This window comes from Aquarana catesbeiana, linkage group LG01 (assembly GCF_042186555.1).
Source record: "Aquarana catesbeiana isolate 2022-GZ linkage group LG01, ASM4218655v1, whole genome shotgun sequence".
Taxonomy (NCBI): Eukaryota; Metazoa; Chordata; class Amphibia; order Anura; family Ranidae; genus Aquarana; species Aquarana catesbeiana.
In genome coordinates, this window is record NC_133324.1 from 315,203,416 (window position 1) to 315,230,920 (window position 27,505).

The 27,505-nt window shown below is 41.4% G+C and overlaps 1 long non-coding RNA gene across 1 annotated transcript; it reads left to right on the top strand.

The window, feature by feature from the left end:
* Positions 1 to 26,415, top strand: LOC141129579 (uncharacterized). Its single transcript, XR_012241846.1, has 3 exons — positions 1 to 128; positions 2,327 to 2,403; positions 26,076 to 26,415. It is a non-coding gene; the product is annotated as an uncharacterized lncRNA (long non-coding RNA).
* The last annotated feature ends 1,090 nt before the right edge of the window (positions 26,416 to 27,505 follow it).

A 27,505-nucleotide genomic window follows, 5' to 3' on the forward strand; every position in this document is an offset into this window, starting at 1 on the left:
CTTGGTAGAGGTTAATCACATACTGTATTTTCTATGTTTTCTTAGAGCCCATTCACACAGGGGCAACTTTGGATCCGACTTCAAGTCACCCCTAGTCGCCTCAAGTCGCGCTACATGAAAAAATAAATGTAAGTGAATGGATCTGTCTTAATGCACACTACTGCAGTCGCTCCGACTTCAGAAAAGGTTCCTGTACTACTTCAATCCGACTTGAAGGCAACTTGTACCCATTGATTTCAATGGAAGTTGCCTCCAAGTCTGATCACTGTTCATACTGAGGCAACTTTACAGGAAGCAGAAAGGAAACAGAAAGTAATTTCCTCCACTAAACAGCCAACCCCCTCCTTCTCACACACAGCTGATAAGCTCTGATTGGCCACTTGTAAAGTTCCCTGTCCTGGAGGCGACTTCAAGTTGTGTTGTAAGTTGCCCCAAGTCGTGCTGTGATTCATACTCAAGTCGTGTCCAAGTTGCCTCCCAAAGTCGTGTTGGAAGTCGTGTTGCCCCTGTGTGAATGGGCTCTTATTGTCAAACTTTACTGGAGTTTGGGAATCCAAACCACATTGAACTCAGTGGGATCTGGATGTGAAAAGACAGTAATGGTAATAGGCAAGGGATTGTCAAACAAATGTCACGGGGAACGTGTACCAAAGCAAAAAAAAAAAAAGTTTACATGGAAAATTTCGTTTGGTGGGGAGAATTTATTTGAATCATTTTTAACCACTTGCCGACCTGCCACAGTATATAAACTGCGACGGGGCGGCTCCTACAGGCACACCCGTACGTTTACCTGTTTCCATGTTTCAGGCTCACACCCCACCTGCCTACTACTCTGTGTGAAATCACAGGGGGAGTCTGTCAGCCGATCCCGGCCAATAATTCATGGCTGGGACCTGCTGATCGGCTGTGTCAAATCATAGCCAGAGCCATATGTTGACAACCAACAGGGCTCTGTACAGAGGGAACGATCGCTCTGTTTCTAGGGAAAAGAAACAGATTGATTTGTAGTAAAAAGCAGCACATATTACACATTGTTAACCCTTTCCCAGCCAGTGTCATAAGTACAGTGACAGTGTATATTAACACTGATTACTGTATTAGTGTCACTGTCATTGGTAGTTAGTGACTGACACATTGTGGGAACTGACTATCAGTTTGCTCGCCGCACTATCTCAGCCCCACTATATGTCGCTTATCGCTGTCATTACTAGTATGAAAAAAAAATCCACATTATATTTATATAGATATATATATTTTTTTATTCTATTTTTTTAATCTATAGATATTTTTAAAAAAGTACAAAGGCTTGCTGCACAAACATTTATTATAAGCATACAAAAAAATTTATCAAATAGATGTATGTATGTATATATGTGTGTAATAAATATATAGATATAGATATATAGATATATATAGATATATATCCTCGTTTGTAGACACTAACCTTCATGCAAAACAATTAATACACACTTACTGGGGATTCTTTTTATTTACCAAAGACATGTAGCAGAATACATTTTGTCCATTTTCTTTTTTTCTTGGATGTTTTACAGCAGAAAGTAAAACATTTTTGCAAATTTTTTTTTTTTTTTTTTTAGTTTACATTGCAAAAAAAAAAAACCGCAGTGGTGATCAAATAGCACCAAAAAAAAGCTCTATTTGTGTGGGAAAAAAAATGATGTAAGTTTAATTTGGGTACAGAGTTGCATGACTGCCAGTTAAAGTAGCACAGTGCCGAATAGCAAAAAATGGCCTAGTCACGAAGGGTGTAAAATCTTCCGGAGTAAATAACGGGGGGTGCCCTTCTTCACCTGCCTGGAAAATGTGGAAAATGGCACATCTGTATGATGTATACAATCTGCTACAGCATAACTGACATTTAGAATGAAAAAAAAAATGCTGGTAAGTGAATATCTCCTGGCTGGTTTGTTTTGTTTGTAAACGCAGCAACTGGGGATTCCCTTCATCTATACCAAACCTTTTAAGAAGGTCTGGTATAGATGTTATTGAGGAATCACACACGTAAAGAAAAGCAGTGTAGGGTTACCTCTAAAAAATACATACCTGACCTTTATCCTTCATTAAACCCTTCTCATATGGATTTTAAGCGGGAACCCCATGCAAAAAGGATAAAACAAAAAAAAAAACATTGGTTTCCCTGAGATCCATACCAGACCCCTATCTGAGAATGCAGTCTAGCTTGCCAAGAAAGGGTGGGTATATGTGGCCTTTCCCTGTCCAGAACCATATTAAGCCACGTGCCCTCAACATGGTGAGATGAGAGCCAGTGACGCTGCAAATTTTTCCATTTCAATTTCTCATTTAGATTCTTCTTCTGCCGTTCGATGGCCAATGATTGTCACTTCAGCTTGCATCGTCTCCATCAAACTCCACAGCAGACAGGTAAAGGAGTTTCTTTGGACATACAAAGTTTCTATTACCAAAGAACTACCTGCAATTAATTTCTATCATGTCCAGCTAAAACGTATTTTTTGGATAAAATCCGACCGTTAGTATGCTCCATTAGACAATTGTTGTCCAACTTTCCGCCAACAAATGTTGGAAGGCAGGCTAGTAAATTTTCCGCGGACAACGGTCTGTTGTCAGATTTTACTATCGTCCGTACATAAGTCCATCACACAAGTTGAAAGTACAAACACGCATGCTCGGAATCAATGCTCACCAAACACGACATTAGCAGAAGGTGAACAAAGGGTGGTGCTCAAGAGCTAAAATTCTTCATAGTATGTCACTATGTTTGTGTTTGTTGGCCGACAATTTTGTACCGTTTGTATGCAAGACAAGTTCCTGGCACACACCCTTCGGACAAAAGTCTGACGCTTTGTCTGCCAAAATCCAATCGTGTGTGCAAGGCTTAAGGCTGTGTGCACACGTAAAGTTTTGTTTTTTTTTCATTCAACCCAGTGGTCTGAAAAAAACTGAGAGATCGCCAAAGTAAGTAAGCATTGTTACTGCGGCTATCTCCCCCCCCCACCAACTGTTGAGTTATGACCAGGTGAAATCCCTGGTGTACCTGCCAGTCCATCTGCTTTCCTATTAAAAGCTGAGCACACTAAGCATGAGATCTCACCGTGGTCAGTTCTCTAGCTGTGCTGGGAACTCAGCCTGCTCTCCTCCAATGATCAAACTTGTCCTAACACCCCCCTTCGCAGCCAATCACTGGAAAGCTCAGTGTGCTTTTGCTTCTCCTCCCTCAGCTCCTATGCAATTGAGAACAGAGGGAATGTGATCACTTGTAAAAAAAAAAAAAAATAGGGATACAAAAGATACTTATAATGTTTTTATATCTATACACAAATGTTTTGTCTTTCATTTCTATTTTAAACTCAATGGCCTGTTTTACAAGGTGATGGTTTACAATCACTTTAATGCATTTTCCACATTAAAGTAAAAAATCTTCTGTGTTCACTTCCCCTCAGCCCCCCTAAATACTTACCTTACTCTGTTCTTGATCCAGAGCTGTGCCCTACAGCAGCGGCTCTCTCTTCTCTCACTGGACATGGAGAAAGCGGCTGGAGCCATTGCCTCCTGCTGCTGTCAATACCTGTGTCTGTCAATGAATACACAGAGCCTAGCTCGGGATCCAGCCTGCATGAGTTTCCCCCCATAGCAAGTGGCTTTCTATGGGGGCACTTAGAAGTGAGGAGGAGCCAGAAATGCAAACAGAGTACCCATAAGGAGGATCGGGGCTGTTCTGTGCAAAACCATTGCAAAGAGCAAATAAGTATGACTAATATTTTAACTGCTTGCCGACCAGCCGCCGTCATTATACTGCGGCAAGGTGGCATGGTCCAGCGAATTGCCGTAGCTGTACCTCAGCTCGGGAACTTGCTTTTGCAGGCGCGTGCTCCCTTTGGCCATCGGGGGAGCCAATCGGCGGAGTTGTTAACCCCTTCCCTGCCAGTGTCATTGGTACAATAACAGTGCAGATTTTTAGCACTGATTACTGTAATAATGTCACTGGTTCCGAAAAAAGTGTCAAAAATGTTAGGTTTTCGATCTGTCTACCGCAATGTCGCAGTCCCGCTAAAAATCACTCAACGCCAACATTACTAGTAAAAAAAATAAAAATGCGATTAAATCTTTACCCTATTTTGTAGACGCGATAACTTTTGCGTAAAGCAATCAATATACCCTTATTGTGATTTTTTTTTTTTTTTAAATGTTTTACCAAAAATATGTAGCAGAATACATATCAGCCTAACCTGATTAATACATTTTGTTTTTTAAAATTTTGGGGGGGAAATGTTTTATAGCAGGAAGTAAAAAAAATGTTTTTTTCAAAATTGTTGCTCTTTTTTTTTTTGTTTATAGCGCAAAAAAAAAAAAAAAAAAAACTGCAGAGGTGATCAAATACCACCAAAAGAAAGCTCGACAGCGCAATTGTCAGTTAAAGCGACACAGTGCCGAATCACAAAAAATGCTCTTGTCAGGAAGTGGGTAGATTCTTCCAGGGCTGAAGTGGTTAAAACAAATTAAAAATGTTACCTTTACAATCACTTAACATGCCTTTCGTTAATGCAACCCATTCATTTGAATTTACTGCCTTAATCACCAAAACAGACCAAAAATCACACCTTCAGCATTTTTGGAACCCCAGTGCAGCAAATGTTAATAAACAAGTTATTTGTATGAGTAGTAAAGACCTTGAAGGTCTTGATGAAAAGGAATTTAACATGCAAATGTGGAGCTTCTGCTGAAACAGCACTTTGATTTATATATCCCCAAGTTTCTGGCCAAGTAAAGCGCAGAATGAAGTGTATGAATTTACTCTCGGTGAGTAAAAAGGCTTGTACCTGTCTTTTTTTTTTTTTTTTTTTTTTAAGAGCTGGCACCCTTCTGAGTGTACGCCCTTTGGAGGTTTGCTGTGTGCTGTGACACTCCACTGGAGCACCCCAACACTTTTTTTTTTTTTTTTTTAAATAATTTTCGCATTGCACAGCACACTTGTTTTGGCACTGGAACTCTTTTCAGATTGATCATAGGTGCCTTAAAGGGTAACTCCGCTTTTGTGGCAAAATAAAAATCTAATAAAAAACCTATACATATACAATTGCGATACAAGTCATACAGTAATTTAACATTGAAAAGGAAATTTCATTTTTAATAATCTGCAGCTCTGTAATTATCTGTCAACTGCCATGCAGTATGGCAACCTGGAGACGTTCTGTACACAAGTGGTATACAGAACGTGCCCCGAAAAAGTCCTTTCCTGCTTGTGTGATTGGCTTAATGACTTTCCCAGAAGTCTGCACTAAGATGAAATCTGATTTCGAGCATCCCCCTGCAACAAAAATGTCATTTTTGGTGAGATACTCCTAAAAGGAAATCCATGTCTAAAGGGATACAGACCTTGGCAATTTCCTCATTAGAGCCCTGCAGGTGCAGCAGCTGATTGATAATTATAATACCATTTGCTTCACGCAGAACATGGACACAGACAGCTATTTCTTCTGAAAAAACAAAAGGTAGGAATCTGCAGCAAAGTTTGTTAAAATCCCTGCAATGGACGTAGATCACTCAGAGTTATAGCTCCCAACTGTCCCTGATTTCGAGGGACTGTCCCTCTGAATGTCCATCTGTCCCTCTTTCCTCCTCATTTGTCCCTCATTTTGATCTGATCTATATAGTTATATATAAAATATACTATTTAACTTTCAAAAAGGTGTTTCACAATGCTTAACCTTTCATGCAGTTTCTAAATTGCTGCATTTGTAAATTTCAAAAGCCAGATAAAGGAATAGTAGTGATAAAAAAAGCACTTGTGGGTTTAACAAATAATTTTTTAGTTTAATTCTCCTTTAAGGGGGTGTGACCTATGCCTACATACTTTTGCTAATAGTTGTCCCTTGTTCCCATGTCAAAAAGTTGGGAGGTATGCAGAGGGGATTTTTTTTCCACCACAAAAGTGGAATTACTCCTTAAAAGTGCTGAGATACACTGTTGGGCGATAACCTTGCCCACCCCAAATGTCACAACACGTGCTGTTGTGAACATGCACTTCATTGCACCTCTACCTGAGTTTCAACCACCTCCCCACAAAGTCCAGAATACCTCCTCTATGCTGCTGCCTTACAGTGGCTGTGTCACAGAAGGCATTATCACTTCCTGCTCCTCCAGTGTACCCTTTTATGGTAATCCCTCACTTGCAAATATAGTAGGGTGGATCAGAAGGGCAAGGGCCTTGCCAGCTTACAATCTAACAGTTGTAGGGTGCTTGCAGTGTAAGGTCTAAGGGACCTGACACTGATAGAATCACTGTTCCCAGCCTGAGTCGCAATACTCCTCTGAGTCCTCCTAAACCCCTTCAGGGCTGGCTCCCTTTTCCTTTCGTATCTAGAGCCATGTCTGGCTTTATAGGAATTTTTTTTGCCATTTTATTTAACCCGGAGCAAAATGGCCTCAAGCATACATAGACGCTCTCGCCTCCAGAGTCCATATCTGATTTCCCATTTTCTTGCAGCTGCTTCTACATAATCAGTTGAGATCGAAGAGTAGTGTACCTTTTCTGTGTTTGATGACTGGGCACATGTTTCTTGACCTGGAACAACCTGCATCAGCCACACCTAAGGTTACTAGCCTAGGCTCCCGTAAAGCCTAATACACACGGGCTGAATGTTGGGCGACATTGGCCGGTTCAATAAAAAACAGCTGACATTCGGCCTGTGTGCGTATGGCAGCCGGGCCAACAGAGGCCAGCCGTTTGGTCGGCTTCTGTTGGGTGAGCATGCTGGAAAACCAGCAGCTGACTGTTTTACAATCAGCGCTCTTAGCCTATTTTTACTTCCTTTTCTGTTTGAAGAGGAAGATGCATTGTATCTTTCTCTTCTTGCAGGAGAGGAAAATGTAAACAAACCAAAGTGTGTAAAAAAAAAAAAAAACAAGATCAACGTTTGCCAGGGTAAGTGTTAAGGTCAAGGTTGGGGTCAAAGGTCACAGTCACCATATTTTGGGTAGAAATAAAAAATGTTTTTTTAAAGCATCTCCTGCCTGTATTGTCAAATGATGGGTGGGCGGCGGCACTCTCGTTCTGGGACGACGTCATATGATGTCATCCCACTCTCGCCACGCTTGTGCGCCCATGGATCGCGGTGACCGGTGGTGCGCTCTGTCCCTGGGACACAGTCACGGGAGCCTTGACAAGGCTCTTTACCCATGTCATCAGCTGTGTCCAATCACAGCTGATCACATGTAAACATTAAATGCTGGTTATTGGCATTCCTCTCCTCACACTGACAGCGCCAATCAGCTGCATTTAATCTCAGGGGAGATCTGCACAGATCATGTACTGATTATCAGTGCAGCCCCAACAGTGCCCAGCAGTGATGCCAGTCAGTGCTGCCTTTCAGGGCCACCTATCCGTGCCCATCAGTGCTGCATATTCGTGCCTCCTCATCAGTGCCCATCAGTGCAACCTCATCCGCACGCATCAGTGAAGGAGAAAAATTACTTATTTACAAAGTTTTATAACAGAAAACAAAAAATAACAGAAAAGTCTTATACAGAAAACAGAAAAGTGGTGCTTTAATACCACTGAACTAAAGCTCGCTCTGTCTCAAAAATGATAATTCTTTATATAAATAAATAATAATCTAATGAAAATATATCTATTGGACTTAAATATTGCCATTTGTTACTATACATGTAAATGTTGAAAATTTTTTGTGGATTTGACTCGCAGTTATTCTTTTCTGTATTTACAATATATTTGTAAAAACTATTGGGTATTGTACCCTTGCTGTACTATTTAATGAAATTCAATATTTGTACATTCTTTCTTTAAAAAATCCTGAAATAAAATCATTGAGAAAAAAAAATACAAAATATGTTGTTTGGGTACAACATTGCATGACTGCGCAATTGTCATTCAAAGTGCGACAGTGCTGAAAGCTGAAAACTGGCCTGGACAGCAAGGGGGTAAAAGTGCCCAGTAGGCAAGTAGTTAAATTATTATCAGTGTCGGTTGTTAGTGTGTTTTAGGCAGGATAAAAAAAATGCAAAATGCGCACCATTGTTTCTGGTCTGTACTACAGGTACAAAGTAACATAAACCTATGTGGTATTGCTGCAATCGTCAGGAATAGGAGAATTTATTAAGTGTTCTTGCATAGCAAGACCACTTACTGTTATCTCACATATATATTATTCTTATTATTATAGCCAAATTTACCACCCTAACTCCTCCCACAGTTTTTACACTACATAGACAAGTAATATACCGAAACGTGCGGATTGTTCCCGAATGGTGTGCTATTACTTTGTGGAACGTTTCGCCGAATGGTTCACGAAATATCGTCGTTTTTGCGGCGAAATTGGTCCCATAGGAATGAATGGGGAAACTAGAGTGGGAGATGACAAAAGCTGGAAAATCAGAACATGATTTCTAAACTGCCGCCACTCCCTCATTTTCAAGCCCACCTACACAAATCTTATATCAAAACGTTCAGCTATCCCTGCTGCCACTAAACATGTCCACGGCTAAGCCATAGTCCTGATAGTTTTCACAATATGACCATTTGTTTGCAACTCACGCCGTCCATTGACATTCATTGAAACTACACTCTAGCCCCCTCCAAATTTGAAGGGCAATTTCTAAACTGCGACTGTGCCTTCATTTTTAATATTTCAGAGACATACTATACATCAAAATCTAGGTCTGGGTCTTGTGATTCTCACAATATAAAGATCTTCGCTGTAGGATGTATAGTTTTTAAAATACGGCCATTTGTTTAGAGGTCATTTCAGGAAATTTTAGCCATTAATCAGAGTGTACTGTTAGTGTTTGTTTTGTTGCCATGGTTACCAAAGCTTCTGTTATACACAGGGGGGAAGGTGGCTGGAGCATCTCAGCTGATTACAGAGCCCGGGGGAGGGGACAGACACACCATGTACTGATTTATAATAGAGGAATATGATGGGGCAGTTTTGATGGGGTAATTCTGATGGGGCAGTTTTGATGAAGCAGTATTTGGGAAGCATAAACCGGGCATGAGCGTTGCTAGGAAACAGTGGTTGTAAACACAAGATGCTGAGACACCCCAAATGCATGTGACTTCATCTGCTAGACTTGATAATGCTTGTAGACTCCTCCCACAGTTTTCACACTACAGAGACAAATAATATACCGAAACGAGCGGATTGTTCCCGATTGGTGTGTTATTACTTTGTGGAATGTTTTGCCGAATGGTCCACGAAATGACGTTTTTGCGGCGAAATTGGTCCCATAGGAATGAATGGCGAAATGTTCAAAACTAGAGTGGGAAGTGACAAAAGCTGACAACCCCATGATCAGCCAAAACATTATGACCACCCCATGATCAGCCAAAACATTATGACCGCCCCATGTAAAAAAAAAAATATTTTTGAAAAAAAAAATTATTTTTGAAAAAAGTAAAATAATAATTTTTGAAAAAAAGAAATCATTTTTGAAAAAAAAAAAATATTTTTGAAAAAAAAAATATTTTTGAAAAAAAAAAAATTATTTTTGAAAAAAAAAATATTTTTGAAAAAAAAATTACTTTTAAAAAAAAAATTATTTTTGAAAAAAAAATTACTTTAAAAAAAATAATAATTTCGAAAAAAAAATTATTTTTGAAATAAAAAAATTCATTTTTGAAAAAAAAATTACCTTTGAAAAAAAAAATTACTTTTGAAAAAAAAAATCATTTTTGAAGAAAAAAAAAATCATTTTTGATTAAAAAAAATTCATTTTTGAAAAAAAAAATTACTTTTGAAAAAAATGTTCAGCTCTTTCAGCGAATGATGGAACTTTTTTACTACTATTTATACTTTTTAAAATATTAAGCTTTTTAACACTTTTCACAGTTACTCAAGCCACTCCACCCCACCCAGTTACTCCGCCCACTCCAGTTGTAGAGGCAAGAACACTTTCACAATTTCCCCAGAAATTGTACCTTTTCTAGTTTTGTGCTGTTCTTTAGTGGTAAATTATGCTAATAGCAAGAAAATTACAGTCACGATAAAAATCGCAGATCGCCGCCATTACTAGTAAAAAAAAAAATTATTAATAAAAATGCCATAAAACTATCCCCTATTTTGTAGACGCTATAACTTTTGCACAAACCAATCAATAAACGCTTATTGCGATTTTTTTTTTTTTTTTTTTTTAACCAAAAATATGTAGAAGAATACGTATCGGCCTAAACTGAGGAAAAAAAATGTTTTTTTATATATTTTTTGGGGATATTTATTATAGCAAAAAGTAAAAAAATATTGTGGTGTTTTGAAAATTGTCCCTCTTTTTTTGTTTATAGCGCAAAAAATAAAAACCACAGAGGTGATCAAATACCACCCAAAAGAAAGCTCTATTTGTGGAGAAAAAAGGACGTCAATTTTGTTTGGGAGCCATGTCGCACAACCGCGCAATTGTCAGTTAAAGCGACGCAGTGCCAAATCGCAAAAAGTGCTCTGGTCTTTGGCCAGCCAAATGGTCCGGGGCTAAAGTGGTTAAAGTGGATGTAAACCTGATTTATGAAATTTGAGCTGGGCACATATATCTGTGGTGTTTTCTTATCTCTCTTCAAAGCACTGAGTCCCGTGTGTTTCTTCTGTCCCATGTGTTTCTTCTGCTTCCTAGCTCTCTTATCAGCCTGATAACTTCTGACAAGTTCTCCGACACATGAGAAAAAGCAGCCTGAAGTTGTGTCGTGGGAGGCTGCTATAAATAGATTAGCACAGAGCTGCTCGATTCAGACCACAGCTCTGCAAGCCTTTGCCTATGTGGAGAGGGGGTGTGTGCCTTTCCTCCAATCAGCTGTCTTGACTGTATGCCAAAAAATCCACTCTTACTGCTGAACAGGAAGAGAAAATCTCTAACACGATGTAAGAATTCTAAAGAATATAGAAAGGGAAAGACAGCAGATATACATGTAAAACTTGTAGAGAGATTTGTTTCATCCCTGTGTATCATCTGAGAGATAAAAAAACCTTCTGTGTGCAGCTCCCCTAATACTTACCTGAGGAGTGTCTGGGAATCCCCTCCTCATTGGCTGAGACAGCAGAGCAACACCATTGGCTCCCGCTGCTATCAATGAAAGTCAGTGAGCCAATGAGGAGAGAGAGGGGACAGGGCCGGGCCACAGCTCCATGTCTTAAGGGACTCGGAGAGCTACAGCTTGGTTCGGGTGCCCCCATAGCAAGCTGCTTGCTGTGGGGGCACTCAACAGGAGGGAGGAGCCAGGAGCACAGAAGAGGGACCAGAGAAGAGGAGGATCTGGGCTGCTCTGTGCAAAACCAGTAAGTATAACATGTTTTGTTATTTTTAATGAAAAAAAAATGAGACTTTAGTATCCCTTTTAACATTTGTTTTACCCTTAGGCATGAAGGGGTTAAGGGGCACAAGTCCCTCCCTTTTGTTTTTATGATCCATTCCTATTGCTTTGCTACAAAACTGAGGCAGCGTGGGAATGCGAATAGTTATACTGGCTTGTCCAATCTCCTGAAGGCAGCATCATAATCCAATGTATCTAAATACTTTATCATGTGCTCCTAGTGTATTCCAAGTAAATGATTTTCCTTTTAATGGTGATCCTAATATAGATATGACATTGACACTTCAGTTCCTGTCTTTTTTTCATTTCACTTTAGTATCCTAGTTGAAATGTGTTCCAAACTCATTATATAGGAGTAATCAATGGGATGATATGAGGTTAAAGTGACCTTGCCACCACAAGTCACTGGTAATTAAAGCCAAGCGAATGAAAGAAGAGTCTACAGTATGTATCCTTACTTTTACAGCATGTATGAGCTGGCAGGATGAACCAGTAGCAGGTAATCAACTCACTCAAAAGTGTCCAATACCAGCAGGAGCCATGGGGGGGCAGCAAAGCAGTGGCATTTCAACATACAAGCCACCAGAAATGTAAGCATAAGGCTGCTTTCACACTGATCCATTTTTCTTCTGCTTTTGCGTTAAAGAAAGAGGTGTGACCATGTAATCCTATGGAACGCTTCACACTGATCCGTTGCGGGTCAGTTGCGTTTAGTAAAATCATGCTTGCTGCATTTTTGGTGCAAAAAAAATGCATCTCCTCTTTGAAATGCATAGAAATTATAGCAAAAAACGCAACCGCAGGTTTTTGAGTCGCATGTCCTGTGAAAGACGCACCACAAGCACAGTGAATACGCATATTATTTACAGGCTGGGCTTTAGGTTGCTTTCACTCTGATCCACTTTTGTTCAGTTAAAAAAGTGGAAGAAAAATGCACCCCTTTAAATCCTATGTAGCACTTCACAGCGGTCAGTTGCGCTTCAATAGCGTTTAAAAAATCGCTAATTTGATTCAACATAAAAAAAGTCCTGCTTGCTGCATTTTTAGTGCATGTTCGGTCAGGTAAAAAAACCTCACCAAAAACGCACTTCTCCATTGAAATGAATGGAAACCGCATCAAAACCTTATAAAAAATGGAAGACACCTGTGGGATGGTCTTTGAGATGTAAAGATGGGTTCGGGGTGGGGGGTTAAAACGCAATATAAGTCCTTAAAAAACGCACCATTTGTTGTGGAAAACTTAACGCAACACACCAAAAATGCAGCAAAAACACAACACTAACGCACATTTTTTCATGCAGTTTTGCTGCAAAGCAGTGTGAAAGTACCCTTATTTACAAGTAACCCTGTAATGCTGGCCATACATAGTTGAATCCCAAACAAATTTTCTTTTGAAAATCAGAAATTTCGTGCGTTTTGTGATCCGATGATGCCACCATTGATTTTGAAATTTGACCAACCAAGCCTTCAATTTCACCTCCTGTTGCTACAGAAAAGAAATTTTGTGGCCGAGGATCTTCTTTTCTTTCCAGGTCACAGCTCATGCGTATTTCTTTTTCAATTATACTTCTCGCACAATTCTCCCATTGTTGATTAGAAATTTGTTAGATTTTCAGAAAATTTCCAACATTGCCCGATCACTCAAATTCAATGGCCACACGAAAATCAGCCATTGATGCGGCCCACTAATGGTGAGAAATTCAAACGAAAATTCTTAGTTACCGTTTTGGTAGGAAAATTTGTTCAGAATTCAACCCGTGTATGGCCGGCTTTAGTAAGCTAGAAATTGAAATGCTAGTCTTGACATGGCATTGTCTGGCACAGTGTTTCTCAACTCCAGTCCTCAAGGCGCCCCAACAGGTCATGTTTTCATGATTTCCCTCAGATGAAACGTCTGTGGTAATTACTGAGGCAGTGAAACTGATCAAATCACCTTTGCAAAATAATGGAAAGCCTGAAAACATGACCCGTTGGGGCACCTTGAGGGCTGGAGTTGAGAAACTCTGGTCTGGCACATTGATACTAAAGATTGTACCTGCTCGGATACAAGGTTCTGGTATGGAAGGTGTTAAGCATTCTGTGTTATGGGGAAGTAGCCTCCAGACTCCCTGTCTCATGTAATCTGCTCAGTGTGATCCTGAGTGAAGTTTACAGAAGCAGTTTAAACTACTGTAGATCTGACAACTCTTTTCTCATGGCTTATATCTTTCTGTGGCTCAAGGACCAGCTGCCTGTAGGCAGAACAGGTCAAACATTCAAGGGCATCCAATACCTAGCTTGTCGTTTAACTACTTGAGTCATAGTGCCAGCACAAACCTGTAGTGTTGTACATGCTATATTTTCTTTTCATGCACAAATTTCAAAGGAAGTTTTGTAAAATCTGTTAGTCAAATGATTTTTATTTTAATGTTCAGCCATATAAGGCTGGGTTCACACTTGTGCGATTTCAGACCTTGCATGTGATTGGCAAGCATTGCTGTGCAGATCCCATGCAATGTCTGTGCGATTCAAATTCAGCCATACAGTTTGTGTGGCTGGATTCGCATCGCATTCGCACCAAAATGGTGCAGGACCCTTTTTTTTTGGTCCGCACTGGAATTGGATCACATGGGTGTTCACACCTATGCGATCCGATCCCTGCAACATTTTACAGTTCGCACTGCAATCTGCAAACCGATCTGGGGGTGTCATTAACTTTGTATTGACACCCGCAGCGGTTCGCAGAGGGCAGTGTGAACCGCCAGTGATTCAGGTGCGATGCGGGAACCCGCACTGGAATCGCGCTGGTTCCCGCATAGCACAAGTGTGAACCAAGCTCTTGAGTTTTATGTCAAAAATGACATTACGTCACTGAACATATTAGTGATGACATCAATACTGTACACATATAAGTCTGTGTCACAAGAATGACATCATTACTTTCTAAACATAAGTTATAAAAGAAAGCTGTTGCATACATATAGTATATACGTATTTAATAGATTTAATCAATTAGCAATATAACAAAAAACATTAGGTACTGAAAGCAGTATATCATTTAAACTGTAGGAAGTAATATATTTTAGATATTGGAAAAGAGAAAACAAAACCATCATATTGTAACCTGGCAAGTATAAATGTGATTTTAAAAACACGCCTGTTATGCCCCGTACACACGGTCAGATTTTCCGATGGAAAATGTCCGATCGGAGCGTGTTGTCGGAAATTCCGACCGTGTGTGGGCTCCATCGGACATTTTCCATCGGATTTTCCGACACACAAAGTTTGAGAGCAGGCTATAAAATTTTCCGACAACAAAATCCGATCGCGTCAATTCCGACCGTGTGTGACCTGTTTCGACGCACAAAGTGCCACGCATGCTCAGAAGAAATTCCGGCACGGAACAGCTCGGTCTGGTAAACTTAGCATTCGCAATGGATACAACACTTTCGTCACGGTGCAATGTAAAAAATGGTTTAATACAGCGCACTCTCTTCTTCTTTATAATGTGACAAGAATTAAGTAGTTTTGCTGCTCATATTCACACACACTTCTCACAAACTTCTTTCTTTATTATTTAGCGGGATTCCCTTAATATATTTTGATTTGTCACATCTGACAACATTATTTTGGTGTTGGATTTTTTTTTGTTTTGGTTTTAAGGCAGATTAGTTATTTTTGATTTGTATTTTTTTCAAGGCTGATCTTTGTTTTATTGGATTTTTATTTGGACTCCAGAATATTTTTGTGTGTGTTTTGTGTGTCAAGTTACCACAACACCATTGATATCTTATGTTATTTAATCTGTAGGAGATTGTTTGGTGTTGTTGTCTCTTGTTGATTTCACATTGTACTTTAGAAATGTACCTGAATCCTCACCAACAAACTGTCCTTTTTGAATGAAAACACACATAGGAGAGTATAATTTTCCTTAAAAAAAACATTTATTAAGGGCTCACAACTAAACAAAGAGGGAGGCAACACTGGAGAAACCACTGAAATGGGTGAAACCTTGGACCACCAGGGCACACATCAACTATTTTGAAGCAAAATTGGTGGCCTGAGGAGTCCTTATCTAAGGGAGTGCAGTCTGGTCCAGAAGTCCCAGAGATCCGGAAAGCAGCAGATGACATCTGTGTCCCCAGGCTGTGGTCATACGAGAGACTGCATCTTTTGTCAGACCAGACTGAACCCAGGGCCATCACTCTCTTGTCTTCCTTCCACGCTTCCTTCCACGCGGTGGCTCTGGTGGTGGAGTTGTGGCAGCAGGAGGAGGAGGAGGATGGTCCGACTCAATCACGCCGGTCTTCGGTGTTAGTTCCCCACTCACCCCCTTACTTAGGACTTTATAAGGAAGGTCCTCACATAGCTTGGGTTGACCCTCCTGCAAGCCCTGCAGTTTTGTGGCAGCCATTCAGGCAAAGGCCTCTTCAGGAGTGGGTAAGGATCGGAGGGACGCAGAAGCCTCCTGAATCAGCCTGAGTGCAGAATCCTGCATGTGAGTCGCCTTCCTCGCCCTTTTGTATGGAAGGCGGAGGGGAGGAACCTGCGATTCAGTCAGGCTGCGACTTGTCCCAGGCTTCTCTTGGCTGACACTTAGCCCCGCCTCCTCCTGGCTGCCACTAATCCCCGCCTCCTCCTGGCTGCCACATTCCACAGCCTTCTCCTGGCTGAGGTCTTCCTGTGTATGAAAAAGGGACATTGTTTTAGTATTTTTTTCATCAATCACACACAATTTTCACCTCCTGACTGTTGCAAATTGAATGTTAACAAATATAACAGACTATCATTCTGAGCCCAGCATTTTTCATTCTTGTCCCAATTTTGGGTGCCCACTACTGTCTATTGATATGTAAAACACTTTTTTCAATCATCAATTAGTGATCAATAATAACATCTAGTAAACATCATTTCTTTATTGACCAGAAATCTGTAGAAGAATGCTATACCTGACTCAAGCTGGGCTCCTCCATTTCTTCCTGGCTGGAAGGCCCAGGTTGGACATCAGAAGCCTCAGCTGGGGTGGAAGGAAGAGTGGAAGGAAGAGTAGAGAGGGATTCCCTGACTTCAGTCTGGTCTGACAGAAATCGCAGTCTCTCATAGTACCACAGCCTGGGGACATAAATGTCATCTGCTGCAGCTCCAGACCTCTGGGAATCTGTGACCTTCTTGCGCTCCCTAAGATAAGTACTCCTCAGGCTACCAATTTTGGTTTTTAAATAGGGGATGGTTGCTGTGGGGACCACCGGCTTCACCAACTCCAGCAGTTTCTCCAGCGCTGCCTGCTTCTTTTGTTTATGATTATAATGGGGATGTCTCACCTGCCACAGACAGGGCAGCTCCCTGTACTTGTCTATGAACAGGGGGAGGAAGTTGTGGTCACTGAAGCCATCCATTTTCTCTGCAAGACACAACACGAGACAAACCCTAAGGTCAGGCCAAACTCTCCTAATCTTGTTACAATATAGGCTTCAATTTCGAAGCAGTATAGGCCCAAGTTTAGATCTTACCTTCGTTATCACGATCGGCTCCTCCAATGCTCCTTCCTCCGCTCACAGATCGTATGTAATACGCACGCGTGTTACGCTTTATACACACTGCGCATGCGTCTAACTCCGCCCGCCCCTGATGTTCTTTCTAGTCTATTCCCCGCCCCTTTTTGTTCTGCGCAGTGGGGGAGAGCACATGGCGGATACACAGCAGGTGCCTGCTAATTACAGCAACGAGGAGGAGGAGGAGGAAAGCCCGGAGCCTGAAATGTCTGGATCCAGAAGGAGACGATTTAAGGCCTCATATATGTCCTTTGGGAAGATGTTGGAGATGGTCGACATCCTGAAGAGGGCCGAATATGACGGGACCTTACCCCAACCCCAATGTCAGAAAGGCCAAGATCATGGCAAAAGTGGTCAGGAGTCTGCACCGGAATTTCGGGGTACGACGATCGAAAGATCAGCTCAGGAAGCGGTGGTCGGACCTGAAATTACTAGAACACGAGCAGTACAGAAAGATCCAGAGAGTGCTGCAAAAAAGTAAGTAGTTGTCCTGTGTTCCTAATCTTTTTCTGTATATTACGTTCGTGCTGCTCCATGTGCTTTTCTTAAAAGTGTACATTTTAAAATGGCAACTATCATGTTCATGGGCACATTATTCGTTCGTATCAAACATACATTTTTATTTCGGACTATAAAAGACCATTGTTTTGGCCATATGCATTTGGCCACATTTTTGACGCCCTACTTGTATGAAACTAATTTGGTTGTGTAGCTGTGTTTGTTACTAGAATGAAATGCAAACTAGATTCTGTGTAAGGAGAGGACACTCAGCAGCTTTTTTCACATCTGGACTCTGGAGCACTAGTGTGGGACACAAGAACACCCTTTTTATTAGGGGGCCCACACAGGTGCTCCAGTGTATACTATAGGGGTGACTGCATCTGTGAAGCTTGTTTAAAACAGGTAAAAAGTATTGAAGCTTGACAAAGGACACTGAAAATGCTACATTTTGGAACTCGGCCAAAATAGACCATTGTACCTGTTAGGTACCTGGTATCAGAGCCTGACTGTAGGAGAAGACCTGTCATACAACGCTGGTTCAGGAGCCACTGGAGTGGGGACAGTGGTCTCCTGAGCGCAGTGGGGTAGGAGTGCCTGTTGGAGTATAGGCTCTGATGAAGAGGCAGAGATCCCTCCTGGGATGGCAGGACTGCAGGTGAGTGGAGACTGGAACAGCAGCAGACTTGACACACTGGAGGTGAGGGATCACAGGAGCTGAAGCTGAAGGTGCAACAGCAAGTAGAGCGACAGGCACAAGCAGAGTCAGACAGTCCGGGTCGGCAGGTAACTGGCACAGGTAATCACAGCAGGCAAAGGCAGAGTCGGAGAGCAGGCAGAGGTCGGCAACGGTAGCAGATACAGACAGCAGGATGGTCAGGCAAGCCGGGTCGGGATTGGAGCAGGTCGGATGGTCAAACAAGCCGGGTCAAATCAGGTAGCAGACAATCAGATACAGGTTCAAGCAGAATCACAGAGCTGAGACGAAGCAGCGATGTTCCCATGGAACAGGAGAACTTTTATGTGCTAAATGGTGCCAAACCGGCGCTAACGCGAATGCGCGCCCGTGCGCACGCACCCGCGCGCGCTCGAGCGCCGCGCTGATGCACAGCAACAGCAGCAGCTTGCTGCTGTGTCTGAACAGGGGCGCGCCGGCGCATAGGCGCATGCAGGTGCCCCGGTCTGGTGCTGGTAGATCCCTGACAGTACCCCACTTCCAAGCAATGTTTCCTATTTATAGTTCTGCCATCAAATATCTGTGTGCTAAGTATACCATTTTTATTTTACATAGGGGAGAAAAGACTCAGAGGACACCCCTCATCCGAGGAGAACAGAGACCCCCCACCTCGGGAAGAAGGGGAAATACCCCCAACCCAAGCAGAGCAGGAGGAGGAAGAAGATGTGGTGGAAATTGTCACAACAGGTGAGTGTCTGCGACCACAGACTCAGGTAAGAGATGGATGCCGGCATATTTTTGATACCTGTTTTTGTTTGGTTTCTCTCTTTTTAGGTGATCGTGATGTTGTGGATCCAGATCCTTTCACATCAGAAAGTGCCCAGATCCTGATCGGGGAGATCATGGGGTGTAATTTAGAATTGGAAAACCTCAAGAAAAACATCAATGATGTTATTCAAAAAACTAAAAACATCATTGATGTTTTGGGGCAAGTTTAAAACCCCCTCCAAATCCCTTTGTTTTTTTGTGTGCTACAATCTTAAAAATGTTTGAGCGATTTTTAGAAAAGCCAAATTTGGAGGATGCACACAATGTGTCAACATGTGCTATCTGCCATCATGGGAGATCAATGGACGCGTTTTGGGGGTGCAACCCCTTCCTCAATAATAAAGTAGCTGAGAGGAAGGGGTTTCTCCCCCAAAACACGTCCCTTGATCCCCCGTGATGGCAGCTAGCACGTTGACATTGGCAAAATTGTGTGCATCTTGCAAATTTGGCTTTTCCTGGGGTGACTTCACCCCATCTGAACGCAATATCAAACACAGTTCCTAAATACTCATGTATGATATTGCCTTCAAGTTCTACCAAATGTGAACTTTCTAAGTTCAAGATTTGTGTCTTTCTTGTTGGTTTTACACATGCCTGTTTTATCTTAAATGGATATTTCTATTTTTGATAATGCCACCCCAAAAAAGGTTATACAACAAACATGTTGGTTTGTTTTAAAAACCTTTTCTAAATGCACATGTGATTGTGCAGGTATTAAAAAGATTGTGAATCAAGAATGTGTGGATTATTGTCTCAACGCTACAACACTTTTGTGGTGATGTAATTGCTGCTTTCTGTGAAAATGAGGGTTATTTCCTGAGGGCAAATCCTCTTTGCACTACAAGTGCAGTTTCAGTGCAGTTTTAAGTGCATTTGTAGTGCAAAGTTTCTACGCCTTTAGTAAATAACACTTAACAGTGCTTTGTATAAGGTTACACAATCACGCCATTTTCAGGACTCCCCACATTGCTGTCGGGGTCAGCTAAAACAAACACAAGCAGTAAATGTCACCAAAGATTAGCTTTTTTTTTTTTATTTGATAAAGGCTTCACAAATTGTCTGGCATATTGATGGCCCCCCTACCCGCAAAGAACTCAAGGTATCTTAACCGGACATCACGGGCACTCAGGGAGGGCAAGCCAGGACGGCCACTTTCAAGCACCGTCAGGGCTGTTTCATGTAGAATTCCGGCCTCAGGCCCAACTGAGCCAGCATAGTTGGCAGAATGTTGGCGTAAAAAGTTATGTAGAACACAGCACGCCAGGATTATATGATTAAGTTTATACTCCGCCATATGGATGGGTGTCAGAAATAGGCGGAACCGGCTGGCCATGATTCCAAATGTGTTCTCCACCACTCTTCTGGCTCTGGCCAGCCGGTAATTAAAAACCCTCTGTTCCAGGGTGAGGGTCCTCATCGGGAATGGCCGCATAAGATGGTCCCCCAGCGCAAATGCTTCATCCGCAACAAAGACGAATGGGAGTCCTTCCACATTGTCTTCTGGAGGTGGCAAGTCCAAGCTGCCATTCTGGAGACGCCTGTAAAACTTCGTCTGGGCGATGACTCCACCATCGGACACCCGGCCATTCTTCCCCACGTCCACATACAGGAACTCGTAATTAGCCGACACCACCACCAACATCACAATACTATTGAACCCCTTGTAATTATAATAGTACAACCCCGAGTTGGGGGTGGGACAATGTGGACGTGTGGCCACAGTCTGCCATTCCTGTGGCATGGAAGGAAACTGTTGAGGAAAACAAAAAAAAAATTAGTATTTTTGCACATAAACATGGCAAGCAGATTAGACACAAACATTCTTGGCCAACCTCCAGATAACATTTATTAAGGGGAATTTTACAACACCAAAGTATAAGGTACACCTATCATATTCCCCCCCCCCCCTCTCATGGGCCATTTCTAACATTATAGGGGGGGGAAATCTTCGACAGGTAACCCTCTCCACTTCATTGAGAGATGAATGTCTAAATAATGTGTATTACTTTGAACAGCCCCTCCTTAGTTACACTATTGGCAGTCCACTGGACAGGTAAGAAGTGTCATAATACAAAGATTTAAATACACACTGTACACATTTGAGCACATTTGGACATTCTGCTATTACCTATCAAGATAATAATAGGATACAAAAACTTTCAACAGTACCATTTGAAAGTATACAGGCAGGCCCTTGCACTACATGCTTTGGGTAATTCATCCACAAAATCTGACCACAAAAGAGGTGGGTATAGTGTGTCTAGGTTTGGCAAAGTCAGCAGATAGATGATTGAGGATAGATAGAGAATTGGGATTAGCTGACTTAGCAGTTGGGGGGAGGGAGGGTTAATAAAAATGATTTGGGGACACCCCAACAAAAAAGCCTCGGGCACTCTGCCTGAATTTAAAGCACAAATCACATTTCAAAACATTTTAGGGGGGTATTTAGGGTAAAGCACTACTATGGAGCTGACAAAATACATTGTTAAGTGACTACATGAGGTGAATAAAGGGCAGGAGAGCATGCTGGGGAGGTTAGTGAAGGAAAATATGTATGAAGGACAAAAAAAATAATTACATAAAAATCCAGCATGCATGAGGACAAAGGGGACATTCACAGCATATTACAATCATGGTAATTAGGGAATGAGGAAAGAAATACAATACATTAGCAAACATTATGCACAATAAAATGTGATATTAAAGGATAAAAATCTTACCTTCATATACTCCTTCTGCAGGACCTGGATGATGGCAGAACAGGTCTCTGGGATAATGATCCCCAGAGCCTGGGGGGAGATGCCTGTCGAGAACTTCAAGTCCTGCAGGCTTCTCCCTGTCGCCAAGTACCGCAGGGTAGCGACGAGCCTCTGCTCTGCAGTGATGGCTTGCCTCATGCAGGTATCCTGCCTGCTGATATAGGGGGTCAGCAAAGCCAGCAGATGGTGAAATACGGGGTCCGTCATCCTGAGAAAGTTCCTGAAATCATCAGGATTATTCTCACGGATCTCACGGAGCAAAGGCATATGACAGAACTGGTCAGGCTGAAGCAACCAATTCTTGGTCCCTGAACTCCTCCCCACCCTGTTCATGGACTGGACTTGTGTCAAGGTCAGGACCCCAACACCAAGCCCCCACACAGCACGAACTCTACGAGGAGTACGTATACGCAACATGGCTAGAAAACGGTTGGCTGCTCAGAACGCAGTAACAGAACGCACTGAAGAACAGCAAGGCCTGTGAAGAGCGACCTGAAAAACAGTAACGAACGAACAAGTACACAATGACTAAGTCACGCGGAACTTGCTTGCACGCACTGAAGAGCAGATACAAACCCACAAGCACAAACTGAACCGCAGAAAACGATCTGAAAGCCACGAGTCTGAAAAAGCGCAAATCGTCTCTCACCAAACTTTTACTAACATGAGATTAGCAAAAGGAGCCCGAAGGGTGCCGTGCTTGGTTCTGAACTGGCCTTTTCTAGTCTCGTCGTACGTGGTTGACGTCACCGCATTGTTTGCGATCGGGAATTCCGACAACTTTGTGTGACCGTGTGTACGCAAAACAAGTTTGAGCCAACATCCGTCGGAAAAAAATCCTAGGATTTTGTTGTCGGAATGTCCGATCAATGTCCGACCGTGTGTACGGGGCATTAGAGTTTTTATTAATACAGAGCTACAGTCATGTTAAAAATCAGTAGTAAAAGTATGCAATATAAGGTTGTATGTATGTTTGATATTTAGGTATGAGAGCTGCAGCAGTACCTGAACACAGGATGTAGCTTAGAAAGCAGCTTTAACCATTACAGACCGGAAGATTTTCCCTCTTAATGACAGGCCATTTTTTGCGATACGTTGCTGCGTCGCTTTAACTGACAATTGCGTGGTTGTGCGACAATGTACCCAAACAAAATTGACGTCCTTTTTTCCCACAAATAGAGCTTTCTATTGGTGATATTTGATCACCTCTGCAGTTTTTATTATTTGCGCTATAAACAACAAAAGAGCGACAATTTTGAAAAAAAACAATATTTTTTACTTTTTGCTATAATAAATATCCCCCCAAAAAATGTTTTTTCATCAGTTTAGGCTGATATATTGATTGTTTTGCGCAAAAGTTATAGCATCTACAAAATAGGGGATAGATTTATGGCTTTTTTCTAATTCCTTTTTTTTTTTTTTTTTTTTTTTTTTACTAGTAATGGCGGCGATCTGCGATTTTTAGCAGAACTGCGACATTGCGGTGGACAGATCGACACTTTTTTGGGACCATTGACATTTATACAGTGATCAGTGCTATAGAAAATGCACTGATTAGTCCTCATGCACACGGACGTTTTTACAGCTGCTTTTTTGAGCTTTTTTTGCAGCTTAAAAAGGCCTGTCTATGTTAGTCTATGGCTTCATGCCCACCTAGGCGTTTTTGAGCTGCAAGTGGCATAGGCGTTTTTAAGCTGTAAAAAAACCCAGGACCAGTGGGTTCTGAAAGACGTTTTTCAGCTGTAAAAACGCTCAAAAACGTCATTCACCAACGTTTTTTAGCGTTTTTGATCCATTGAAAAAAAAAAATTTTTGAAAAAAAAAAAACGCTCAAAAACGCTAACGCGGAAAAACGCTCAAAAACGCTATTGCAAAAATGCTGAAAAAAGCTGAAAAAAGTTAAAAAAAATCACGGCAAAGATACTGGCATTTTCATAACGTTTTTTTAACAGCCTGTGTGCATGAGGGCTTACTGTGTAAATGACACTGGCAGGGAAGGGGTTAACACTAGTGGGTGATCAAGAGGTTAAATGTGTTCCTCGTGTGTGTTTCTAACTGTATGGGGATGGGACTGACTGGAGGAGGAGACATATCGCTGTTCCTAATCACTAGGAACAGCAGATTTGTCTATCCTCCCCTGTCAGAACGGGGATCTGTCTGTTTACATACGCAGATCCCCGTTCTGGCTCTTGTGCGCGTGATCGCAGGTGGCCAACGGACATCATGGCTGCTGGCCATGTGCAACGGGTCCCCTTGCAGTGCAGCAGGCGCGCACGTGCCTGCTATCACCCTTAAAGGTGCCGATGTACACCTATGGTGATTTGCCGGAACCAGCCGACCTGCTGCAGTATAACGGCGGCTGGTCAGCAAGTGGTTGTAAAAAAAAAAAGGTCCTGTTCCTTTGAGGCATGATCTATAGCACAGTGCTTGCGCCATGTAATTTGTCCCTTTCTATGTTGTAATATACCTGGTTGATCCTGCCTGTTCCTGTGCCCCCCTGTCTGTGCTGACCACAGTAATCATGGCTGCTGATGCATGATACCGTGGTCAGTTTATGTGCCTCCATCATCTTTCCCCCTCCCTCCCTGCCTGTCAGTGTGAGAGCTGATTTTCTCCCCGCCCCTTCCGCTGCTATTCTGCTGCAATATGCAGCAAGGATACTTGTATCCCCTCTGGTTTATACAGGTATTAACTACAGTGTGTGTGTGTTTTTCTTTAAATGACAAGGCTAAATACCTTTTCTCACACCACCGCTGTGCGGTCACGTGACTTCCCTCTGCTGGCTGTCTGACATCAGAGGGAAATCTCAGCCCCTCCTGCTGCTCTCCTTTAGATCTCCTTAGAGTTTACAAACACTTTAAATTGTGTTACGTATTTTGAGTATATTGAATTGAAGGCTGCAGTGATATTGCACATTTTATTTATGTTTTTGGGGTATTGTACGTCTGTAGTAGAGTTGGGTAATTATACAGTATTATAGAAAGCAGCTTGGACTACATTTTACATTCAACAGCTGGATGAAACTGCAGTGTGTAATGGCTAGTTTCTTGCAAGCTGTTGACTAATGCAAGCTAATATATTTATTGATTTACATTCTTCATTCAATCCAGCCATCCTAATCAAGTGAATGTTTGGAATGATTTTTTCATGCAAAACAAAAGGTAAATCCATCGGCATCACATTATGATCACTTTCAATGTCAAAATTTTACTGGAAAAAGTAAACTCGAATACTATGTGAGCTTTTCAATAACAATCAAAAGATCGTCGTGAAAACATTCCGAATCTTCCAGCCCATAGATCACTTTCTAATTTTAATCCTTCAAAACTGGTTAGAAAAAAAAACCTAGATCAGGGGTACCCAACATAAAATTGTAAACTTACGGAAAAATGTTGATTTTTTTTGAGGGGGAATATTTAGTAAAAATGTGTTTACATGTAAGCCCCGTACACACAGGACGAATATTAGGTGAAATCCCCTGGTTCAATAAAAACAAGCTGACATTCGGCCCGAGTGTAAGGCAGCTGGTCTGACAGAAGCTGGTCGTTTGGCCGGTTTCTGTCAGACGAGCATGCTGGAAAACCAGCAGCTGACCTGCTCCCAATCAGCTCTCTTAGCCAATGGCTGAGAGTGCTGACTGGCGTGTTCTGGCATTGGGGCCGTCCCCCTATCAGAACACAAAAGAACAGCATAGGAGATCACTATACTAATTTTGTATCATTAAGCCTCGTACACACAATCGGATTTTCTGCAGACAAAACCTTGGACTTTTGTCCTAAGGCGTGTGCCTGGATTTTGTCTTGCATACAAACAGCAAGGAATTGTTAGGCAACAAACACGAACGTAGTGGCATACTACGTGGTTTTTCAGATCCTTAGCGCCACCCTTTGGGCTCCTTCTACTAATTTCGTGTTAGTAGAAGTTTGGGGAGTGTTGATTCGTGCTTTTCACTTTGCGCTTTTCATTTAGCGCTTTTCAGTTTGCGCTTTTCATTTAGTACTTTTTAGTTTGCGCTTTTCATTTCGTGCTTTTAAGTTCATTTCTAAACGGTCGTTCTTCAACTAGACATGTTGCCGAATCGGAGGAAATAACATGTTATTATTGGCCTTGGAGTTATTGCTTTGACCCAAGTCTAGTCCAGGAACAAGAGGAGGAGGAGTTATTGGACCAAAATTGTTTGCTTTATTAATCATGACCAATGATGTCATATGCCTTTGCTGTGGGAGCTCCAGGAGAATAATCCAGATGATTTTCGGAATTATCTCTGGATGACGGACCCCTGCTTTCACAAACTCTTAAGAAGCAGGACACATGCATGAGGCTTTTATTTTATTTTTTGTATACCAGGCTTTAGTGAACACATGCAGCCCAATGAAAATTTGACAGTGTCTCTTTATTCGACTTTTATAAGCTTTATCTTCCCAAAGAAAAATGTCCCACTCTTCACAATCACGCCTTTTTCATGTCATCAGTTTTCAGCATGCACCTGTATTAGCGAGCAACTATTTCCAAGGATGAAGCACACGAAGAGCAAAATTAAAATCAAAATATCTGATGAGCACCTTGAGAATTAATTGAGAATTGCTACTACGTCCATCGAAGCAGATATTGATGCTTTAGTTAATTAAAAACAAATATTGCACTAGCTTTATGTTGTACTCTTTTACTTTTATAATGAAAAGCATATGAAAAACAAAAAAATATGTTTTATTACTCAGATCGGTACGTTATCTATTTCGGTTGAATAATGATTTGATTTCTTATATTTTCTATATTTTTGGATGCATAGAATTCACTTTTTGGTTAAGTTCTATTGGCAGATAGCATGTCTAATTTTATTTGTTTTCTTTTTTTAATGCACAATAAAAAAATTGTGGAGAATAATACTTGGCTTTGTGTTTTACTTCAAATGACAGTTTAGGAGTAGGCAGTTGCATTTAAAAAAAATACAATGTAAAATTGACACCAACATAGTTGTATCTTTGATCTTAAAAACTATAGGATAATGGCGTTAACTTGCCCAAAAAAACCCAAAAAACATAATGATATTATTCTTGATATCACTAGAAAAAAAAAGCCTTGAAAAATTTGTTTGCAATAACTCCATCAGCTTCTTTATTATCCCATAAAATAAGAAGAAAATTTGTGCTGCATTTCGACATTTCATAATTTGGCTCGTCCCTGCTTCCGAGCATGCGTGTTTGTACTTTGGACTTTTGTCCAAAGGACTTGTGTACACACGCTCAGAAAATCCGACAACAGACATTTGTCTGCAGAGAATTTTAAAACCTGCCATCCAACAACAATTGTCCGATGGAGCGTACAAATGATCAGATTTTCCTCCATACAGCCTGTCATCACACATTTCCCATTGGAAAATCCAATTGTGTGTACGCGGCTTTAGTACAGTGGCTCTGACCGGAGCTGTCAGTTTTTTTTTTTTGTTCAACCCTCTGGGGTGAATGAAAAAAAACTAGTGGTGTATACCAGGCTTTAGTGAACACATGCAGCCCAATGAAAATTTGACAGTGTCTCTTTATTTGACTTTTATAAGCTTTATCTTCCCAAAGAAAAATGTCCCACTCTTCACAATCACGCCTTTTTCATGTCATCAGTTTTCAGCATGCACCTGTATTAGCGAGCAACTATTTCCAAGGATGAAGCACACGAAGAGCAAAATTAAAATCAAAATATCTGATGAGCACCTTGAGAATGAATTGAGAATTGCTACTACGTCCATCGAAGCAGATATTGATGCTTTAGTTAATTAAAAACAAATATTGTACTAGCTTTATGTTGTACTCTTTTACTTTTTATAATGAAAAGAATATGAAAAACAAAAAAATATGTTTTATTACTCAGATCGGTACGTTATCTATTTCGGTGATCTTTAACTTGTGAT